This window comes from Tribolium castaneum, chromosome 1, assembly GCF_031307605.1.
Source record: "Tribolium castaneum strain GA2 chromosome 1, icTriCast1.1, whole genome shotgun sequence".
Taxonomy (NCBI): Eukaryota; Metazoa; Arthropoda; class Insecta; order Coleoptera; family Tenebrionidae; genus Tribolium; species Tribolium castaneum.
Genome location: NC_087394.1, coordinates 830,521 through 834,942, shown reverse-complemented (window position 1 = coordinate 834,942; position 4,422 = coordinate 830,521). Strand labels below are relative to the sequence as shown.

The 4,422-nt window shown below is 31.1% G+C and overlaps 1 long non-coding RNA gene across 2 annotated transcripts; it reads left to right on the top strand.

Annotated features, from left to right (window-relative positions):
- The first annotated feature begins 220 nt into the window (after window positions 1-220).
- Window positions 221-4,026, top strand: LOC103314821 (uncharacterized). Of its 2 annotated transcripts, none has more exons than XR_010335339.1 (4): window positions 221-387; window positions 3,616-3,686; window positions 3,733-3,809; window positions 3,860-4,026. It is a non-coding gene; the product is annotated as an uncharacterized LOC103314821 (long non-coding RNA). The 2 variants fall into 2 exon arrangements; XR_010335340.1 differs by having other exon boundaries at window positions 221-391.
- Window positions 4,027-4,422: the final 396 nt, after the last annotated feature.

Here is a 4,422-nt window from a genome sequence, read left to right as displayed (position 1 = left end):
TTAGTGGTTTGCAGGACATTTTTTATATTCTCAACACCTTTGTTATACGCAGTGTGTCCACGCTGTTTGAAAAAAATCTAATTTTCTATTTTTAAAGTGGATTAAATTTAGTGGCGGGCGCTGAAATTTTTGAGGCGCCCTCGTAAACGGTGCAAATTTATCCGAACACGTGTACTTTTTTTGGCAGGTACGTCAACTGTTGCGTGAGAGCGGCAGTTTTCGGGCGGCGGCCGGAGCGTTCAGACGTGTGTCTGTGCGTGCGTCTTGTTCGTTAAATTATTAAATAAATTATTAAACCGCGACCGCGACACGAATTAATTAAAGTGATTCTGTGCTGTGTTGTGCTGTGAAATTTTAAGGATATTTTGTACAAGGGACAATTTAACCGCAAGTACACTTTTATTAAAATGGGGCGCGAATTAAACTTTAATTTCGAGACAAACGAGACAATCTAGCGGCCGGTTTAATTCATTTGTTAAATTTTAATTTTCAACTTATATCAAATTTATTCAAGTATTCGAAATAATTTTATTGCAATTAAGGGCCGGTTTACAGCAAACGATTTAAATTTTAATTCCGAATTAAAGAATAATTTGTTTTCATTTTCAATTTCATTCGAAGCACGAATCAGTTTAATTTTAAATTTAAATAAATTCAAATGAAAACGAACATTTATTTTGAAAACGAGACAAATTAACCTTGGACTTGAATGCGTTTTAACGGCCGGTTTAATTATTTTTTTTATTTTGAATTTAAATTAAATTAATGCAAGTACTTGAAATAATTTGATTGCAATCAAGGGCCGGTTTACAGCAAGCGATTTAAATTTAATTCGGAATTATTTTAATTCGTTTCGTTTCACGTTTTACGATTCAGTTGATTGCCTAACTAAAAACCGGTTTACAGCAACGATTTAAATTTTAAATCCGAATTTAAGAATAATTTGTTTTCATTTTCAATTTAATTCGAAGCGCGAATCCGTTTAATTTTAAATTTAAACAAATTCAAATGTAAACGAAATTAATTTCGAAACGAATCAAATTAACCTTGGACTTGAATGCCTTTTAACGGCCGGTTTAATTAATTAATTTTTTTTTAATTTTGAATTTAAATCAAATTAATGCAAGTACTTGAAATAATTTGATTGCAATTAAGGACCGGTTTACAGCAAGCTATTTAAATTTTAAATCCGAATTAAAGGATAATTTGTTTTCATTTTCAATTCAATTCGAAGCGCGAATCCGTTTAATTTTAAATTTAAACAAAATCAAATGAAAACGAATTCTTTTACTTCAGAATGAGAATTTGTTCTTTCGGTCCACCATTACGACGTAAATGACTAATCTGTTGCCATGACAACTTATATAATATATAAAAGCTAATAAAGTAATTAATCTTTTTGGCTTGGCTGCTGCTGTTTCTGTAGCATCATTGGCTTGATAATAATTTTATCAATTTCCACTCTCATTTTGAGACGTTCTGTATCAATAAATTATTTTAAAGAGACTCTTTGATGCTATTTAAACATTAGTATCATCTTAATAGAGGTGTGCTTAACGATTTAAATTTATTTACTGCAATTACTTTGTCTTTTATTTTTAAATTTAACATTCATATCGTCCTACAGTTTGGTATAAATACGTATTGATAAGCACATCTCTAATAAAAAAGAGAAGTATGTACAGAATTCGTGTTCTGATGTAACTTTTTTTCACCACTACCGAAAGTAGCCAACAAAATTTATATTTTTTACACGTCTTTTTTTTTCTTACTTTAATTTACTTTATTCTTCACTCTATCTTTTCTTCTTCTTCACACTGTCGTCTCTTTTTTCTTTCTTTTTCTTCTCCGTCATATAATTGCTTCAAATGGGAATAGATGTAACCGCTGATGCTGACTGACTACTGCAGTCATTCAATTTGTTTCCAATTCATTGAAGAAAAAGCTATGAATGCAATTTTACTCATGAGATATTTTCCTCACTCCAAGTAATTTTTTGCTTGCGTCACCATCGCCTACTGGGCCAACCCGGGATTTTGAATTAATTCACATTGTCACATCGAAAACAAATGCTCTCGTAGCATGGTGCTGAACCATTGGGAAAAGGAAACTATCTGGTGATTATAATAAAAGACGTAAGTGAACGTCGCTCCAACTCATGGCATGTTGGGGGAAAAGTGGAGGAAATAAAAAAAAATTTGGATTCGATGGAATTGACTGATCTAATTATGATTTCTTAAAAGTGGGCGAGTATGATTCTCTTGAATAAGTGGGCACTGATTATTTTCCTTTGACTAAATTTTATTAAAATTGATCAAAAAAAAAATTGGCAAACCCCTAGATTTGTTAATGTATCAATGGTGTACTAAGCTCGTAGTAAAATCGAATAAAGACTCGATCTCATTAATTTGAGTGTGTTAGTCGTGCTGATGCTCCTCGATAGACACATACCTATAAACGGTATTAGCTGTCGTGCAAATACATATCATAGATATGTAGAGGAGAAGCTGCGAGCAAAAAATTGTACACTAAATACAGGCATTTTCTAGGATGGCTTTGCATTCATTAAAAAAATTCACAAAAAATGTAAAAAAAATTAAAAAAATAAAAAAAAAATAAAAAAATAAAAAAAATAAAAAAAAATGGTCACAAAAGGAAATTAATCATTGCCTGTCTATTTAAGAGAATTGTTCAGGTCGCCCAAGAATCATAACTAGATCAGTGAATTTCATCGCGTCCGCCTCTGCTTTTCTCCCATTTGCCATGAGTTTGAGTGGCGTTCCCGTCTTTTATTATAATCATCACACTGTTTCCTTTTCCTGGTGGTGTCTGCACTGTGCCACGAGACCATTTGTTTTCGATGGTACAGTGTGGGTCAATTTAAAATCACCAACTGGCCTATTTAGTCGATTATGGCACCAGCAAAAATTATTTGGACTGAGAATAAAATGTTTTATGGGTAATGCGCGTTTATAGTTTTTTCTCTTTGTTTTTTCTAACGGTGTCACATTATCACAGTCAGTAATTGCTTTCTCATTTATTTCCACTTTAAACGATTTTTTGTCAATATTTTTTGTTAATTTAATGAATTTGGTGGCTGATTTCGGTACCGGATTTTATTTAATGTAAAGCTCGAGTCTTGTTATAAGTACATACTTGCCTTTATCAGGTAGGTAAATTTAAATTAATTCTAACTTTTTTTTATAATATAGTAAAGGTCGGTTTACATTAACCCAATTGCAGTTAAACTGCTTATCACGTGATCAAATTGATTGGCGAATTAATTTTTAATTCACTCTTTTTTAAACCGGGTTTTGGGTTTGGTTTATTTGTTTTTCCATTTTTGGTGTGTGCATAATTTTAACCTTCATAGGGGAATTTTTAGACGCTTTATCTAATTTTTTTATCTACATTGACAAATAGAGTCAATCCCTCCAAGAGCAGCTTTTACAATTTTCGTATAAATTTCGGTTAAGTCTGTTAATCGTGATATCGTGTAATATGAATAATTGTTACAATTTTTTTTTATAAATAAATAAATTTATCCGACGATTGTAAATGCAGCTCTTATTATTTTTATTTATATTAATCATAAATAATTTATGTGTTTTTTAGAAAGTTTTATCACATGTTTTGCTTCCACCTTCAAGGGTCGCCCAACACGAATGCCAAGATTGCATTAAACAGTGAGTAAATCTAAAGTTGCTGACGTAAAATTAATAATCGTCTTAGGTCGTCAAATGTGCTAACCATTGCAATTTCCACTTGGAGTTATGAATTTTGAGAGCTCAAAAGCTGGTGTCTGTGTTGTAAGTTTTAAACTTACTTTTTATTCATTTACTATATATTTATTTATTAGGGATTGCCTTACGGACTGGTTGCAGCCGGCCAGCGGGATTCGGAGGATTTCAAAGGCGTTCTTCGTCTGGTTCTTCAGAAATTATTTTTTAACTGACAATAATTATTATTAAACGTTGTTATATTTGTGTGATTGATTATGTTTTTTTAATAAACGCTAAAGAAATGTGTCTTTTATTGGGGGGCAAATGTAAGTTCAATAAATTATAGCTAAAAAAAAAAAAAAATAGAAGAAAAAGGTAAGTGGAAAATAATGTACAATTAAAAATCGCGCTAAATCAAATTATTTTAAATCGGATTTAAAAGGTTTGTGAATACGTGATGTCAATCATTACGAACTTAAAAATCATACTAAACCGGTAACTAAATTAAAAAAATGGCGCGGACACTTGTTTAAAAAGTAATGCCAACTTCAAAAATCGCACTAAATCCGTAACAAAATTTTAAAAAACAATTTCCAACCTAAAAATCACGCTAATCCGGTAACTAAATTAAAAAAATGGCGCGGACACATGTTTAAAAAGCAATGTCAACCTAAAAAAATCGCAACTTAATTAAAAAAAA